The sequence below is a fragment of the Agelaius tricolor genome, unplaced genomic scaffold (genome assembly GCF_023055355.1).
Source record: "Agelaius tricolor isolate 1412-34295 unplaced genomic scaffold, bAgeTri1.0.p SCAF_3, whole genome shotgun sequence".
Classification (NCBI taxonomy): domain Eukaryota; kingdom Metazoa; phylum Chordata; class Aves; order Passeriformes; family Icteridae; genus Agelaius; species Agelaius tricolor.
Window position 1 is genome coordinate 12,344,247 of NW_027269263.1, and position 19,039 is coordinate 12,363,285.

Here is a 19,039-nt window from a genome sequence, read left to right on the forward strand (position 1 = left end):
GGGCGGGCGCGGCCGCCTGGGCGGCGGGGCGGGACGGGACGGGACGGGGCGGCGCTCCCGCCGGAGGGCGGCCGGGGCCGGGGCCGGGGCCGGTGGCGGCGGGGGGCGGGCGGGAGCCCCCAGCCGCGGGTCCGCAGCCGCCAGCCCGGCGCCGGGTGCCGCCGCCGTCATGACGGGACACGGCCCCCCCGCTCCGCTGCCGCCGCCGAGGAAGGTAGGGAGGCGCCGAGAGAACGCTAACGCGATAGAGCAGCGGGCAGAGGTGCCGCTCCAAAAAAAAATCCCAAATTCCCTCTTCCCTTCCGCGCCCCAACTTGGCTTTTCTTCGTCCCGGCTGCAGGGAGGGAGCGCGGGGGCCGCCAGCCGAGTCCCCCCGCGCTCCCGGGCACAGGGAGCCGCTTTCCCGCCGGGACGGGGCGGCTGCTGCTCCCGCCGGGCGCGGGGGGCCGGGCCCGCTGCCGGAGCGGGGCTCGGCCGGGGCTGAGGGAAGACGGGGGCCGCTGCTGAAAAGCCGAGCCGAGCGGGCCGGGAGCGGTGGGGCGGAGGAGCCGCGGCAGCCCCGCCACCCAGCACGGGGCCCCTGAGTGAACTCAGCCCTGCCTCGGTCTCCAGCACAAAACAGAGGAGGAAACGCTAAGCACATTCTTTGGGGGAAGCCCGGGCCCTGCCGGAGCTAACAGCCAGAGCTCTCAGTTCGGCAAACTCCCGAATCCCCGTGTGATATTAGCCCTGCACTTCTCTCTCTCTGCCCTGGATAGCCTGCTTTCCTGCTTTCCCTGGAGCGCCTGCAGTTGTGTGCAGCCTGTGGCTTATCAGGGTGGCATTTCTGACTCCCGGTGGGGATCGGTGGGAGTATTCACCTGTCCCGGCAGAAAAACGCTTTCTTGCCTTCCTGATCCTGTACCCAAGGATGATGAGCGCTAATTGACAGGGAGTTGGTAGAAGGGAATGTTGTTTGGGAACAAGAAGTTACACTTGGCTGCTGTTGTAGTCCCAAGGTGTCAAATGCAAACTGGGACGCAAAACCATGCGAGGTGTATTTGGGACACTTTTAGAGGTTTTGGCTTTTTGAGTGTCCAGTAAGCATGTCGCTTGATGCTTGGTGCTGGAAATGTGATGGTCATGGAGGACTGAGGCTTTCTGACTGCTTGGATCTGCACTGGAGCCTCCTCACAGGTGCAGGGACTAAGTGCTAACATGGGCCCTTAATTCTGCTCTTTACAAGAACACATCTTGTTTCCAAGACAGGTCAGCAAGTTGCTCCTGACCCTGAGTTATTCCCAGCCACCTTTGCTCTTGCCATTTAAGTAGTTGTTTAAGTTTTTTGCTTTTGGAGAAGAGCATCTCCAGCCTGGAGCTCAGCTGGGAGGACAGAGATGACCAAAGGGATTTCCATGGGGCCTTTATTTGCTGCTGTGAGGGGAGCTGCTGGTGTTGGTGGTGGATTAAAAAGCTGTTTTCTGTGTTGGCTGCCACCTTACTGACTGCTGGTTCTTGGTGTGTCATAGTGAGGTCCAATAATGTGTACTGGCCCTGTTTTCTGAACCACCAAAAAGGGAGTTGTTACTGCATCCTGGCAGAGGAAAGGAATGCATTTCCTCCACCCTCGTGTTGTGTTCTGAATTGTTGTCATTGGGGTAGTGTTTGTTTGGTGCATGTTGGGTTTGAGGAGTTTTGCTTGGTTGTTGTTTGGGTTTTCAAAATAATCCAAGCCCGTGAAAATGATAACTACTATGTTGGGTCAGGCTTGGAAACAACTGAGAATGGTAAGTATGGAAATGAGAGGAAAGCCACAGGATTTCCCAGGGTAAAAAGGCGCCTTTTTGAGAAACGGAAGAGAAAGCACTGAAAACAAAGGGCGCTGGAGTGGCCAGGGATGCAAAAAGCAGAGGGAGGATTTATGGCTCTGCTGGGACCACTCTGCCTGTGTGGGTGAGAAGGTTGTGTGCTGAAGCCTGGGCTGGCCTTCAGCACGTCCATGTCCCAGCAGTCCACGCAGAAGGTTCTCCCTGTTTATCAGCTCAGATCCAAAGTGCAGCGTTCCTTGTAGAGCACAAGTGCATGTGGAGAGTCCCAAAGTGCTGCTGCTTTCAGTACTGCCCCCATCTCACTGCCCTGGGAAAGCTTTTGGGACATTTTGTCTGCAAAGACAACTTCTGTGTGTGCTTTCTGTTCTCCAGGAACAAGAAGAACATTTAGATCCTTTGTCAGACACTTACAATAGGCTTGTCTTTCTCCCATGCCTGTTGTATTTACATGTTAGAAATGTTCATTTTGACAAGGAGATAATAAGTAAAGACCCCTAAACTGTGTTTTTCAGAGATGATCTTGATCCAGGAGTAGCTTTTCCAATGAGTTATTCTTAATATCAGCCATGACAACTAATTCATACAGACAGGACTTAAAATCTCAATTTTGCTGGGCACTCTGGGAGCACAGAAGCAAGCTTGATCCTTCCCCAAGTTTAAGAAATTTGCCAATGAAGTCATCACACAACAGAGCCAGTCCCTTAAAGATGGAGAGATGCTGGGCATTTCAGAGTATCTGATAAGTGCCATGTTCTTTTGGATCCCCTGAATGCATCATTCAAAGCAGCTGGTCCTCCCTTCCTTTTGTAACACCTGACATTTATTTCCTGACTGGAACTGTGTGGAAGCTGCTCCTTCCTAAGTGGGGGCCAGACCAAGGGGAGAAAAGGCTGTGTAGTGCACCATTAAACCCATGGGAGTAGAGAAGAACCTGTCTTAAACCCTTGTTGAAGCTGGTTAATTGTGATGATCTCAGGCATTCAGAAGTGGGGTGCAAGCTCTTTAGGGAAGCGTTTTTTAGCAGAAGGATTGAAGTACTAGTGGCTGATATGTCTGTTGGCAGGATTCCAAGAGCTGGCTGGAAGAGGCCTCTACTATGAAAGAAATGCTGAAATAGGACTTTTAATGCACTTGCATAGCAGTTCCTTTCAGGCTGAGAAGACTCTCCCGAGGGAAGGAGGGAGTGGGATGGAGCTGGAAAGCAATTTCTTGTTTCATTCAAGTCCTGACAGTAAATGAGTGATCCTGGCTTTGCTTAGATACAGCTCAAATAACATTGTGTCTGAGGTATCTGTGAGCACTGTTTCACAGCACAAAGGAGGAAAAGAAACAGTGTTTGCTTGACTGTAGCTCTGAAGCGCAGTGGAAAGGGCAACAGCATGTTGATCTTGCTTATGGGGTTTTTTTTCTGGTCTTCACCTTGGAGATGCTTTATCAGCTCCTGGAAATGGAAGCAAAGGCTGAAATGTGAGGATATGCACGGTGTTTGGGGGTGGCTTCAGCCCAGGTTTTAGTGAAGGTGACTGTATGACTGAGCTCCCAGCCTCAGGAAGGCTGTGCTTTTGAAATGTTGTTGAAATGGCTGTGCTTCATTGAAATGTGGCTTCTGCAGGGGCCTTGGGTGACCTTGAAGTGGGTGCCTAAAACAGTCCGTAGTCCCTGGAATTTCTGACCTCTGTGTCCTGGGATCTCTGCCTCTGCATGCTGGGATTTCAACCGAGGCCTATGTCCTTTGGTGGAAGCTCAGCACAGAGCAGGCTGAGAATCTGTTCAAGGTTGATATAAAGCACTAAGAGGCATCAGCACTGTCTTACATAAATAAATACTTAAGGTCCTATAGGCTGATCCTGTTCAAGATCTCTCCCAGCCTTTACATGGTTCTCCACCCAACTGGGGCAAGGTGCTCTGTGTCTGTGGACATGGGGCTGATGCAGTGAAAGCCATAATTCCCCAGGCCTTTCCTGAGGAAAGCAGTGGATTCTTGCCCACCACTATGTGCCATCACCAGTTTATGTCTTTCAGTGAGCTGTGAACTCATGGCAGCAAGACACCTTTGGGGCTCTGCCATCATGATGGTCCAGTCTGTGCTGTGCTCAGAGACAGCTCTGAGCAGCTCTGAACCCTGTGGTGTGGTTCCAGTCTGTCACCCTTGGAGCTGCTCACAGGGACTGACTGTGCTCTTGGGATAATCCTGGCATGATGGCTGGGGGTGATCCTGTCCAGAAACCCCCTCAGTTTGTACTGCTCTAAGGTAAATACATTGCCTAAACATTTGCTGGGCAAATGTGGGGTGTTCTGTGTGTGTGCAACAAAAACCCCAGAAGAGGGCTCATGGGAAATCTTCCTTGCAAGAAGCTTGAAACACTGTCACTCCTTTCTTGAACACAGATAACATGTATTGAGGACATAATTTCTGTCTTTTTTGAAAACAGTACTGTCCCATGGTAAAGCTGAAGGAAATCAAGCACAGTTGGAAGGGTAGAGGCTTGAAAGAGTAATGTCCTGCTGGAATGAATGCTGTGAGTGCTGTTATAATCTTCATTCTTTGCTTCAGTGCTTTTTCCCCTCCCCAGGTTAGGGAAACCAGCTGCAGCTGGCATACTGTTACTGTCAAGGATTTAGCAAAGTAGATGAAGAGTTAGTGGTGATTTAAGTTGTGATTTAACTGACTGATTAGGTCAGTTTTTACTGACTAAACTTGTTAGGAGCTAGCACACCTTTGAGGCCTTCTTAGGGCAAGATTCTCATCCCAGTGCTGGGGCACTGCCAGTCAGGTTTGCTTGGGGTCTTCTGGTTTCCTTGTTTTTAATGGCTGGCACAAACAAGAATTGGGCTTGACTGTTACCTGCATGTGCTGTTTGTTACACATGACCTTTGCTGAATGTGAGATGTGTCTGTCTGCCTTCTGACAAGCAGTTCCTTGGCTGGGGTAAGGCTCAGGCTGCTCACTGGAGCAGGAGGGCTGGGAGGGAAATGTTTGCCCTGCAGCCAAGCTGCCATGTCCAGCCTGGGCAGGACTTGCTGCTCCTCAGTCCCCCTGCACTGCAGGCAGGGCTCTGGCTCAGCCCTGTGCTCCTGGGCTGGGAACTGGCAGTGTTTACGTGATGAAAGGGAGCAGAAGATGGCTTTTCCTGAGCTCTGCCTTTGCCCATACATGTGCTGGCCCAGGGCCAGGATGGAAACTCTGTCCTCATGAGCGGAGAGAGGGAGATGGGAGGAGCCAGAGATGAAGAGGGGCCCAGAAGCAGACGGAGTTAAAATAAAAACACCAACTCACAGAGAGAAAAGCCTGTAACAGATGGCCCTGGCCATCCCCTGGGCTCTTCATGCACTTGGCTCCACGTGCAGTGCTGACAAGATCTCATCTAGAAGTGTGAGTAAGGCGCCTGGACCATTTTGGGATGTGTGATGGAAGATCAGAGTAAAAGGCAAAAGGAAGGAAGCTAGACAGGTAAGGCAGCTGTGGGTCAGCTCTCTGTGATGCCTGGAGTGGACTCTGGGACTTGCTGCTACTGGTGCTGCCATGTGAGCCTTTGTAGGAGCACTGCTTTGTTTTCATCCTTTAACTGTGGCCAGTCTTGCCTCCTCTGTAAAACAGCATGGCAAATGCTGGTGGAGGTTTGTTCCACTGCTCTCATTCCCTCTAGAATATGTACAGCAGGGAGCTGTTGATCTGAATGGAGCCTAGTGCAAAGATGGATTCTGCCAGGGGATGCTGGCAGCTGTAATTTCCAATGCCCATCTCCTCATCTGGCATCATGGTAAGTAATCAGACTGGCTGAACAGTTCAGCATGTGGGGTGCTGGCCTTGCTTGGAAAGGCTTTGCCTTGGTAGGATATCTGTGCAGGAGACTGTGCCTGGCAGAAAAGCTGGTCTTGGAGAAGCACTCACAAAAGCTTTGCTCTGAGCTCATTTGAAAATCTGGCCCAGACTCTTAAAATGTCAAGAGCTGATGATGGTCAGGGGCAGTTTGAGTGCGGAAAGGTGCCACCTCACTTGGAAGTGGTTGAAAGAGTTCTGGATGAGACCCTGCCAGACCTTGAGACTCCTGATCCTACAGATCCCAGAGAGCAGATGGCTCCTGGCCAAGTTCAGGCACATAAGCTGTGTTTCCAGAAACTTATTGGGGACTCTGGCAACCCACTGGAGAGACTGATTTAGGGAGCAAGACTTGCTGTTTCTTTGTAAGCAGAATAACTTTAAATAGCTAGATGCTCTGTGTTTTAATTAGATTTCCCTTTGGGAATAAAAGTGGTGAAGTGTTTCTGTGCTCCTACTACATTTAAATATTCTGTACTGTGCCCCAAGTCTGGTGAATCGTTTAGGCAGACATGTAGGTCAGGCACATGCTTCAATCCACCCAGTACATCATTCCTGCTCTGGGAAGTTTGGAACTGAACTTCCCACAGTCTGATTGAAGACAGTGATATGCTTTGAGCACAGACTTAAAATAAGCATGTGCTTAGGTATTCTCCTCATCACAAGTGGTCTCTTGCTTGCCTGCTGTATTCTGCAGAATCATTTTATATAATCATTTTATATTAGCAGCGCCCTTGAACATGGATTTTCTCTTCTTACCCTGCAAGGCCTCTTGCTGATAAGCTCTGTTGCAGTGAGCAGTTCAGGTGAGATGCAGTCACAGGCCTGGTATTTTGGAAGCATTGTGGATATGCATGCATGTGTGAGTGATTAAATCAACCCATCGGGGTGTCATCTGGAGAGGAACAAATGCTGAGCTTGCTCTGCAGGCGGGGGGAGGATGAGATCCTCCTGTAGTTGTTGCTGAAAGCTTTTCCCCTCTGCAGATGTGCAGCTGCTGCAGCTCTCTGCCAAGAGGCGGCCGTGACTTTCCGAGCTGGGGAACGTGCACACATCTGTTTGCAGGGAGAGCAGCACAGGGCTCAGGGCTCCCGTCCCAGGGGATTGTGTTCTCGTGACAGATAGTGCTGACTGTCATGGAGGGAAATGGCAAATTTCACGGGACACTGAGAGGGCACTTCATAAATATGAGTTTGCTAGCCAGTGTCAGCTAAACACCACCTTTCTAAATTAAAAAGGAAAGAGCTCCCAGAGACTTTTCAAAAGACTGTTGGAGATTTCTCTTTAAAAACATTAAGGCCCTGCAGAAGACGTGTGTTTTCTACATACTAAAATAAAATGTGTTTCAGCTGCAAAGCATGCTGTGATCCCAAAGGCTTCCCTTGTGAAGCCTTTTGGGTAAGAGTTGTGTCTTGGATTTTCCAGAGCTCAGAGTGGCTTACTAGCAAAGGGAAATAAATGCCCCTTACTAAAACTGAGAAGGAAGTCTCTGCATCAGCACATGTAGCGCTTCAAAAATCGACATCTGGCCAAAACCAGACCCTGGGGAATCATCCACAATCTACTGGTCCATGAGAGCTTTTTCCTTGAATTCAGAGAGCTTGGGATTAAGTAACTGAGAATCTGGTTTTCCCTGCCTTGACATGCTACGCTGCGTGTTCAGCAATCCCCAGTCAAATTCTATGAGACAATTTGTTACTCTAAAGAAATGTGTAAGATGTTGAGCTTTTTCCAGATGATGTCACAAGCCATGATCTATCTGGTTTTTGTTTCTCAGCTTTGTCAAACTCTGAGAGAAGCCTGAGAGGTTTCCCACTGGGAAAGCAACACATGGTAACTGTTTTTGCATCAGATTTCTGTCTCTGTCCCCTGAGATTACTGTGAGTGACTCCACGTAGAGGTTTTGCCATGGTGTCACCTCTCACATAACAGCGCTGTACTTGTGGTGGTGAAGGATTCTGACAGCTTTTGCTGCTTAGTCTGTGCTAAACCTTGCTCCATCAGCATCCTCTTGTTTGCACAGCAAGAAACTTTCCTTATAGAATGATTTTGCTTACTCAAATTCAGTGGGAAACCAAGGGTTTTCCCCTGTTAAATTCATAAATTTCTCCACTAGTCAAAGACAATTTTGGGTATGTTTCAAGGAAAATTAGGATCACCTCTAAAAGGCACAAATTTCATAAAATATTGTCAGAATTTGATGAGGTGGTTTTTTGGTTGCTTGGGGTTTTTTAATAACTTGTTCTGACGTGTAATATATTGCTTCTGTTCCACTTGCTTAATGTTTGTTTGTATGGGGTAAAATAACTTTTCTCATCCAAAGCACTCTGGAAACATTATCAGAAACAGAAACTTGGCATTTTAGAGCAGGGAAGGACTTCAGCTGACCAGCAACCACTGCAGGAATACAAATTCTATCTTTTTCTGTCCTTCAAACCAGTGTTCCCAGATGTCTAACCCAGTCCCTCTTGATATTCTTATGAATTTCATATGGCAGCCTTTCCTTATAATTTTATCATTAATAGTAATTTTATTATTATTACTATTATTTTATTATTAATAGAATAAACTAGACTAGACTGAGTTTGGAAGGGACCCACAGGGATCATCTTGCCAAGGTGCCTGACCACTTCGGGGCCAAAGTTAAACTATATTAATAAGGCCATTGACCGAATGCCTTTTACACACTGCAGACATGGAACACAGTCCACCCCTAGGAAATCTGTTCCAATGTCTGGCAGCCCTAGGAAATCTGTACCAATTTCTTCTTGGTAAAGAAATGCCTCCAAATGTCCAGTCTGAGCCTCCCCTGCTGCAGCTCTGAACCATTCCCATGTGTACTACACTGGGTAGCAGGGAGAAGGGCTGAGCATTTCCTCTGCATCTCCCCTCCTCAGGAGCTGTAGAGAGCAATAAGGGGTGTTTTATTTTTACTTCAGGCTCCTGATCAAGATCTGCTTTTTGAAAAATCAAACCTGACCATTGAGTTTGCTTTCTCTCTCTCTCCCTTTCTCTCTCCCTTTCTCTCTCCCTTTCTCTCTCCCTTTCTCTCTCCCTTTCTCTCTCCCTTTCTCTCTCCCTTTCTCTCTCCCTTTCTCTCTCCCTTTCTCTCTCCCTTTCTCTCTCCCTTTCTCTCTCCCTTTCTCTCTCCCTTTCTCTCTCCCTTTCTCTCTCCCTTTCTCTCTCCCTTTCTCTCTCCCTTTCTCTCTCCCTTTCTCTCTCCCTTTCTCTCTCCCTTTCTCTCTCCCTTTCTCTCTCCCTTTCCTTTGCCTAGGTAATCACCAACCCATTCTTTTTTCCTGGCACACCAACAGCAGATCAGCTGTTTCACTGTCTCTGTTGCACGTCACTTTTTTTCTTTAACATGTGAACAGTGTATTATTTTAACATGTAACAGGTATTTTTAATGTAGGAGATTTTGGTATGATTTGCTGTGAAATCCTTGAATGCAGAATTAAGCAGAACAATGTATAATGCACCTTTTGTGAAGCAGAGCCAGCATGACTTGGTGATGCAGTGATGAAGCACAGTGAGAGGTGTGGATGAGGTTGTCCAGGAGAACAAGGTGATGGCACTGTCATTGCTCCATTAACTTAAGCTGAGCAATGACCTCAAAATGAGGTCAGGAGTTTTTTTATGCTTTAAAAGAAATTTTGTGGTATTGGTTTTTCAGTTTCATGATTGAATAAAAGAAAATTATAACTCACTACTTGGAGAAAGGTGGCAGGGTAGCCCCATCTATTTTCTTCCCTCCTTTTTTCCCTCCAATAAAATAAATAGGAAGGAGAGAAAGCCTAAATAGTATTTCTGCTCCTTGTAAAGGGAGGGTTTAACACACACCCCCTCAATTTAGCTAAATTTTGGTAAGCAATGTCATTTCACAGTAAAGAACCTGACTCTTGTAAGCTTCCTTCAGATTACCTCAGATGTTTTCTTGAAAGTTTCTCTCTGTTGAGTTTGGGGTTTTTTGGGGGCATACTGAATTTAGATCAAACTTTGCAAAAATTATTTAAGTTAGTCAGAAACCAACTAAATAAGTAATTTACTCATCCAGCAGCACTTAAATCTGTTTGTGATTCATGCAAATTGAATTGCTGAGACCATGCAGCTGTATTTCAAGTATGTGAGTGCATCTTGACCAGCTAAGTTATTTTCTGGAGCATTTCTGGTCAGGTAAGAGAAACAGGCACTTTTACTCTGTGGTTCAGAGTTTGTGAGTACTTTTAGGGCACAAATCACCTCTTGGGAGTATTCTTAGTTTTATACGATAATTATATTTCAAAACACTGTGCATCTCTAATATTCTTTTTGCTTGGGAAGGCATATAAGCAAAGCTAACTTCTTGCTAAGCTATTTTCAGGGCTGAAATTTCTCCTGTGTCATACTTATCATTTTAACATCAATGCAGTGAACCCACTTAGGAGATTCTTATTAAGTAGATGCTATGCAGTCTGAACATTTGAGTTATTACATGCTGAAGAGATGGGAAGAAGAATGCCTACTTGAATGCCAAACATTTTTCTTACCAACTAAGAAGTAAATCAGGTATAGCATTACTTAAGTTCTTCTTGTTCCTCTTCTAATAGAATAAAATGTTTGGGGAATTTCCCCCAAAAAGATCAAGTTTAGATTTAGTTTTCCAGTTACGTCTGTAGACATTCTCTTTTCAGTTAAGAAAACACAATTGTTATCAAATATCCATTGCATTCAACTGCAGATAACTGAGGCAGCATTGGGCAGCTTCAACCTTTGTATAAAGAACGTGGTTCTGGTGAAGAATATCTAAAAAAATATAATCCAGAAGAGGGGAGATTTAGCTTACATGTTAGGTGGAAATTCCTTATTGTGAGGCTGGTGAGGCACTGCAAGAGGATGCCCTGCCCCTGGATGTTGGGGATGCCCATCCCTGGAAGTGTTCAAGGCCAGGCTGGATGGGGCTTTAAGCAGCCTGATCTAGTGAATGTTGTCCCTGTCCATGGCTGGGGGTTTGGAACCGGATGATCCTTAAGGTTCCTTCCAACCCAAAGCCTTCTGTGATCTAACTGGCCTGTTCATAGAGTGTTTAATCTATGGAAAATGTGCATTTGCTGCAATGGCCATCTTCTACAGAGGGAAAAAACCCAGTTACAGACAGACCTCTTTCCTGAGCCAGATCTTCAAAGCTGAGCATGTAAAGCTGTTGCTTTTGGGACAGTGGGGATGGGAATTTCACAGGGGAACTTGCAAATCATCAGGGTGTTATACCAGGTGGGTCACTCTAGTGCTGGCCCTTTACTGTAGGAGACCTCATCTCTTGCCCTGCAGGAAACCTTTCTATTCTTTAAACATCACATGAGAACCTGTAAGGGTTGTCCCATCCCATCCAAAGAGGTTTTATGGACTTGAGCAGAGGGGGGCTGTGCTTGTGTTTCTGTAGGTACCCCTGTGCTGGGGCTGAGCAGAAATGAGGTGAATGTGGAGGGTGAAATGGAAGCCACACCACAACCACTGCAGTCACCTTCAGTGCAGCTGGGATTTCCCCTTGCATTGGACTGGAAATGGCATCTTTATGAGCATTTAAGATGAAAGGGGATGATGTTTATTGAATAGCTCAGGGGACAGGGCTTCTGCAAAGGGTTTAACTCCAGAAGATTCCTACTTTGATATTTTGTTCTGAGTCCTGTAAAACGCTCCCTTGTGAAACGCAGTCAGTGCTTTGTAGTAGTGAGTTTTTCCTGTGCACAGTAAATAGTATCAGGGCCCAGTCCAGCACAGCATCCAAACATCTTGGGTGGAGTATGCCCTGGTGGTTACCCTGGAATACAAAACTTGGATGCACGTTCTCTGGGTTGGAAGCTTATGTACAAATAGCTCTGCTTCAACTGTGAGATAAGGACTGATGGAGACAATTGTACACGGGTGCTCTGCTTTTGCTCCATTATCCAGCAGTGAGAAGTATGTGAAAGAAAGTAAACAATGGAAATTAAAGTCCTTTATGTGTGTATTGGCTTTAGCACATCCCTTGGAAGAGAGTAGTGAACAATATGTGCCTGCTTGATAACTCTCCAGTCTCTAGGATTTCTGCTGCAAGAAGCCCAAAGGAACACTTCAGCAAAGGAAAAAAACAAATCTCCCAAATAAATGCTTTCAGTATTTCTCACTTTTCTTTAGTAGTTGATTGGTTGGTTAGTGTTTGATTTAGTTATGAAATAACTTTAAGCTTTTCAAAAAATTGTACCCTGATCTCTGAAAGTGGAATGAACCTGAGAAGAAAATATTTTCCTTTTCTAATAGTGAAAATTTACAGCACTCATTGGTGGCAGCATTATTGGTGGATTCATGGCTTCCATGGAGCTGTTGAAGTTTGTTAGGCACTGCAGAATGACAAGGGACAAAAGACAGTAGATATGTGTTGGGGATAGCATAATTATATATCTTGTTTTGGCAGCTATTTTTTACTGCTTCCTTGCTGAGCAGTTGCAGAAAGGCAAAAAAGTATCACTTGGGGAGGAAAATGTCTAGTAATAATCTTTTGAAAGATACTTTTTGTTGTTATTTTCCACAGAGAAAATGAGAGTGGTTACTCACTTTTACAGTAATTGATGATCTGTTATCATAGGATTATCCAGATTTGGGATTACAGGGGGGCTCTACTCCAGCCTCCTTCTCAAATAGGTTCAGGTCTGAGCTCTGTTTGCTCAGGGCTTTGGTTGGGTCTTGAAAACCTCCAGTAATGGAGACAGCAGGGCTGCTTCAGAGCTCTGTTTTCCTCATGGTGAAAAGAGCTCTTTTATCCCCATAGTCAAAAAAAAGACTTTTCCTTATATCAAGTCTCTATGTTCCCTCTCATCTTGTCTCTCATCCCACCAAGAGAAAAACAGCCAAGGAATTTGCTTCAGGTCACACTGTGCTACACAATGGTTTTGTCTTTATGAGAAAAAAAATTATTAAAAAGTCACAACAGAATGTGGAAACCTGTGTCACACCTCTGAAAGGGACAGGGCACACAGGTGTCTGTTCAGACCTGGACATGCTTAGGTTTACAGCATCACTGTGTCAGTCTGTCCTCCAAGCTGCCAGATGTGAAGAAGCTCTTTAGACATATGTAGAGTAATTATTTCTTCTGGAAGTTCCCTTTTCAGGGCTGTGATCTCTTATCTGAGACATCTCCCACATTTTCCTGGGAAAAATCAAGAGCACATTTCTCTGCACCTTCGTGCACCTACACAAGCTCTGCCAGCTCTGTGGAGCTGGATCTGGCACGTGGAGAGCAGCAGAGCTTGCGTAGGTGAATGAAGGTGCAGAGAAATGTGCTCTTGACTTTCCCAGCCATACCTAGACCTGTCTCCTGTTGCAGTCAGCAGAAGAGGAATGTGTGCTTACAATTCTTTGAAAATGTTAGCTGCTTCTACAGTCACGGAATCATTTGGATTGGCAGAGACCTCCAAGATCATGGAGTCCAACCATTAACCTAAAGCAGCCAAGTTGGCCACCACACCATGTCCCTAAGAGCCACATGAATACAATGTGGAGCTAATTCAGTCAAAGCTGGGACTTATTTGGGAGTTAAAATAAGGAGATGGAATTGCAAGTGTAAGTGCAAGCCTAGTAGGAATGTTTGTTAAAAAAAAAATTTGATCCTCGGTTGTGAAAATGGGTCTTAAACTTCAAAGTCATGTAGTCACTTTTGAAAATGTTACCCTTCTCTGTTTTATTTCTTTCTTTCCCTGGGGCTTTTCTACCACATAAAATGGCAGAAGAATGTGCCACCAAGACATCATGATATTTTTCCAGCATTTTTGCCTGGCAGTACCAGGAGACCAGATCTTTCCCCCACTCTCTCACAAAGCTTTATGATCAGAGGCTGTACTGGAGCCCCTGGGGCAGAATGTAGGGATGGTTATGGATGGTTACCTGCAGCACACTCCTCCTTATGCTCTGCCCTTTGCTGGGCTTCTGCTGGGGCTGGGGAGCCTTGGAAGAGCCAAGGGCCATTCCTTGCGTTGTTTTGTGCTCAGGTTGCCAAATTCCTGGTTATGGAGAGGGTGTGGGTGGACAAGCAGCACAGTGATGTGGGTTGATTTTCTCTCTGTGTCGCTGTCCTGTCCGGGTGCCCGTGCTGGGAACCCTTGTGCTGCTTTCCATCACCCTCCAAACCCCTGCTGTGCCCACCATCACCCTGTCAGGGAGGAGGTACCAAACCACCTGTGGAAGGGTGGAGGAGGAAGAGCGATTTTTCCCTAGGATTTGGGGGTTTGGTAGGGCTTTTTTCCCCGCTTTTATTGGCCCTGAGTGCAGTGACCGCTTAACCACAGGGAACGGGCCGGCTCCCTCCCCCACGCTTCCTCTCCCTGGCAAAGCAAAGTCACTCAGGTTTCCTCCCAGCTCTCAGCTCCATTCCCCTCCATACAAAAGGAAAGGAAAAACTGCTCCCTGCACGGGCAGATGGCTGACTGTTTCCTGGCAGCTCCGCTCACTGTCCTTTTTCCCATTGTCCCGACACAAACACACGCACGCACACACCCACCGAGAGCGGCTTTCCTTCTGGAAAAATAAATAAATGCAAGCTCTCTTTGCAGAGGTTTATTCCTCCTTGGAGCTGTGTGCTGGCCAAATCTTGGGCAGCTCCCGTGCTGCCTGGCCCTGCTGTCTGCCAGGGGATGCTGTGCTGTGCCGAGGTTGGAAGGGTTCCATACAGAATAAGGTCTGCCATAAACAGGTTCTGCCTTAGTGATGGCCAAGATACGTGGGAGAGTGAGGGTGGGAGCAAAGAGGAGCTTGGAGGAGACAGAGGGAAGCAGGGTCTGCTGAACCCAAAAGCAATCTGTTGGTGACTCTTTGCTTGAGCTCAGAAGTTGATGCTTGATAGGGACAGGCTGTAGTGGGAGGTCATGGACTTGAGGTGGGACTTGGACTATGGGAAGGTTTCATGGAGCATGCAGATGGTGCCCCAAGGTTGTGGTGATGGACACTTCAGGAAGCTGTGTGCTAAATCCACATCAGGAGGGACGAGTCAGCATCCTGCAGGGTGAAGGCCACCGAAGGAGAGATTTGCTGAGGCTCCATTTGTCTCCCTGATGATAACTTATTTTGGAAGAAGTTGAGGTTCTTCTTTTTAATGCTCTCATTTCCTTTCTGAATGTGAGACAATTTGTCTTCCTGCCAGGAAACTCTTTGCAGAGTTGCTCCTCGAAGGGACCTCTTTAGGTCCCATTTATGTTAGAATAGCAGAGATTATCTCACCACATCAAAAATGAATTCCAGTGTGGTTCATGAGCTGAACTCTATTTTTTAGTGACAGGTTATTTCCTATGCTGTCAAATGTTTGGGTTTCTTATAAGCATAATAACCCTGAATTCTTTCCAATTCTTTTATTTACTGGTGTAGTAGGACTAGTATGTTTGTAACACAGCACTCCAATCAAAGGAGGGAAAAGCACCTACATCACCTAGCTGCACTGGTAGAAATGAGTATTTGGCAATTTCTCCTTGACTTTGTTCCAGTTCCACTGCATCTGGTGGAATCCTGTCTGCCTCTGTGGCTGATAGATGATTCTGCTGGCAGATGTGTGCTTGTGTGAATCTAGTCCATATTTCTTTTGTTTTATTATATATTGACCACAGTCATCTTCTCTGTGGGTACTTTCAAAGCCAAACAAACCAGGTATTGGTCACCATCTCCACTGATGTAATCTGCAGGCAAGGACACACCACCGGTGTCTTCTTCAGCCTTGACTTCAAGTAACTGAATTTTCATTTATTAGGCTGAAAAGCAAAAGCAAATATTATCACCCTTCAAAGGGGATGAGGAACCCCACTGTGTACACACAAATGCTCACACAAGACCTTAAACACAGAGAGATGATCTAGTATTGCCAGGTGCTGTCCCAGAAGGGGTGTCCTCTACTCCTGCCCTCACTTCCCAGGGTCTTGGTTTCCACATCTGGAATTACAGGTTTTTTTCAACCTTTTTTTTATTACTTCCTTGTAGAAAGCATAGCATTAAGCATTGCAATCATTTTAGCAGCCAGGTTGGAAAATACTGAATCATTCTCTTCCTTTCCATGTGAATTTTTTCTTACTATTTGTTAACCTACCTGCAGGAGTTAAGACTCATCATGTCTCTAAGCAGTCATACAAACCATCCTTGCCACCAGGATGAAAAGCAGTATTTACCTTCTATGCATGCAGGACTAAATCTGTGACTGGGGGCAGTGAGTTAGAAAAAGAGTGTTTCTGGGTTTTTTGACAGGGTCGTGAAACATCCCACCACTAACCCTGAAAATGCTGTGTTTTTCAGCTGAGGGTGTGTCTGCCTGAAGGAAACTGAAGAAATGTTGAATACCCTTTGAGTTTTGTTTTTTCTGTCTGTTATGTGTTTAGAGGGAGGAACAAAGAGAAAATAAAACAATGGGATATGTGGGACAAGCTTAATAATAGTGGGTGCAACGAGCCCCACCTTTAACAGAAGACAATTCATATTGTGAGACCCTGTTTTTGATTACTGTCTTCAGGTCAAGATTTTATTTTTGTTTCAGTCTGCACTTTTCCATGCTGAGCATTGCCTCTGGCTGAATCACTTTTGAAAGCCTTCAGTCAAAATGGTTCAGCTGTTTTAGCATGGAGCCTGGGGAGAAAATTGTTGCTGCTTCCTCCCTGTTTGAAAAGAAAATCAGACTTTTCTTTTGTGAAAACTTATCTTCTGCTTTGAAACAGAAGTGCTGTTTGGATCAGGAATTTGTCCTTTCCCATTCCTGAATCATCTCTACCCTAACTTTCCAGGGCTCTGTGGGAAGACAGTTTCAGCTGGCACATGGTCAGCAGAGGTTTTTAGAGCTACCTTGTTACCAGATATGCTGTCCTTCCAGCTCCTGGTGTCAGGCAGGTGATGCTGGTGATACCCCTGTGGAGCTTGACCTACAGCTTTCAGCAAATGGTTGGTGGAGGGAAGTAATGGACAAGAGGTGAGAGTTGTTTCTCAAGGGTCCATCTGCTTTTCTACAGAATAAGGATAGTCTCAGGATGAAGCTGAGACCTGGGGTAACCCCCTGATATTGCCCACAGCAGGTCCTGCTGGCTCCCTCTTCTCATTGCTGAGGGTTAACTTCTTTACGAGCAGAGTCTTGTTGTCAGCCCTGGCAAGGGGGATTGGAATTCAATGATTTTCAAGGCCCCTTCCAGCCCAAATAATTCTGTGATTCCTTCCATGTGTTTCAGTGCTCATTAGGTTTTCCCAGACAGGTGACTGATGTTGCTATCTGAGCAGAAAATGGTTGTGCTTCCTCCCCTTTTATTTCTTTGCTGGTTTAGGGAGCTGAACCAGGCAGCTTGTGAGCCCATCCTAGCTTGAAAAGGCTTTACAAGCATGGGAGGTGATACAAAGCAAAAGTAGGAAGGGAGGAAAAAAGTAGGCACACCCTTAGTAAATGGCGGCCATCAGATGTGATCAGGCAAGTCTTTTACCAAGGGCAGGGATGGGACCACCTTGCTGGCAGCCAAGGGAGGAGCAGGGCAGGCCATGAACCATGGTAATCCTTTCAGTCAGGTTAAAGACATGTGAGCAGGCAGAGTTTGTTCTGTGTGCTCAGAGAGAGAGAAGGTCAGTAGACCGAATTAGATCATAAAATTAAAGACATGTCCTAGCACCCAGCACAGCTTTGCTGGACACAGCCAGTTCCTGCATTCCTGGCACTGCAGCCTTGTTCCCCTGACGTGGGGTGTTGCACAAAGGCAGAGGTTGTGGTACATCCATTTCACTCGGGGTTTTTGGAAATACAGTTTGTTTTGACACATGGGATTCTCCTGACCCCCTTGTAAGCCCTGTGGTGTAAGATATGATAGATCAAAGGGAAAACTTAGAATGGAGTGGGGTGAGGGCAGTAGGAGGCTGTGTGGGATCTGGCGCTAAAAGATACTGTAGGAGCATGTCACTTCCCAGTCCTTGGTCCTTTATCAATATGTTTTGCATAAGTTTATCCTGCTTTTTTTCTCTTTAACAAGTGACTTGGCCCTGATTCTCTAGAATTATCTACAATCAGGATCCCATTACAAGTGGATGAACTGAGCAATCCTGCTGGTGGTGTCCTCCATCTTCACGAGATTCACGTGGCCAGGACAATCAGTGTCTGCAAAGAGGTCACCTTGCCCTAAGCTGACTGTGCCCAGCACAGGATGGCAGAGTAGCTGAGGTGGGAAGGCACCTCTGGAGGTGGCAAGTACAGCTCCATGCTACAAGTGTGGTCATGTAGAGCAGCTTGTTTGGGACATTGTCCAGTTGGGTACTGGGTATCTCCAAGGACAGAGCCTCCACTATCTCTCTGGTCTCGGTCACCCTCTTGGTAAAAAGGTTTTTCTCCATGAGTAAGCTGATTGATCCTTTCTGAGAAGCCCTGCTGCTGTGGAGGTGGCCCATCTGCAGGACTGACCAGGAGAGGAAAGAAGAGAACTTTGTGTAAGTTGTCTGAGGAGAAGCTGTTCAGGCTGTCAGCTAGGGAAGGCTCATGGCACGTGTTGTGGAGCTCAAGTTTGAGGAAACCTGTGCCTTGCTGCTGGGCTGGTGCTGGGCACCTCCAGTCAGGGACTTCTCTATTGTAGCACCTTGTTTGACCAAGAGAGCCTCTCCTGGTGCCCATCTCAGCTCTGGCTGCATCCCTGCTTGGCTGTGTCCTCCCTGCTGAGCAGGGGCTCCCTCCCTGAGGTGACACTCTGCCAGTGGCCTCAGGAAGGCAGCGTGCTCGTGCTGGGGACGTGGACACTGCTTGGTGCTGGGGCTGTGCGTGTGTGAGCGCAGGCACGCATCCTCATGCCTGCTGCTTCCCCCAAAGGAAAACAGGCTCCAAACAGAGCAAGGGCTGGGGGAGGGAGCCTTGAAGGCTTTAACTGTTGGTTTCCCCTTACTCATGTTTTTCCTGTTAGTGTTTTGTCTTCTTGGCATCCTTCCTGTTCTTTATATGTATATATATATTATATATTGTTGCCTCCTTGTTGCTGTCTTTATGCTGCACCCTTTGTTGTGTAAAGCACCGGAGCAGGGAGATGTGACTTGTAGGCTTTGGCTGCTCAGAGTTACCCAGGTTTTGGTAAAAGAAAAACATGTCTGTTTTTCTTCATGGAGGAGGGTTGGACCAGCTGCAGGTTGTTCCTGTTGCTGTGAAGCCTTGCTGTTCATATGCACCAGCATATGTGCTGTTCATGTGCATCAGCAGCATATGTGGACATGGATGAAATTTTTGGGAGGTGCAGAGTAAACAGAGCAGAGGAAACCATGAGATACAGCCTCCAGCAGGCAGCAAGGGTAATACCCAAAACCACAAACAAAACTGCAAAGAAGGGAGGCCTGGGAGGTTTGCTGACCTCAGAGACAAGACCTCAGGCTCCCCGTGTGTGACCTGTGTGCTGGCTGTGTGCATTTCCAGTAACATGGACTAGAGGGC

At 46.8% G+C, this 19,039-nt stretch overlaps 1 protein-coding gene across 1 annotated transcript in view; it reads left to right on the plus strand.

Moving 5' to 3' along the window:
- Nucleotides 1-28: 28 nt before the first annotated feature.
- The window catches only part of DENND2A (DENN domain containing 2A), a 57,792-nt gene continuing 38,781 nt past the window's right edge, over nt 29-19,039 (plus strand). Inside the window, exon 1 of the mRNA XM_071422483.1 lies at nt 29-214. The gene's annotated coding sequence lies outside the window, so the exon portion shown is untranslated. The remainder of the gene's footprint in view (nt 215-19,039) is intronic.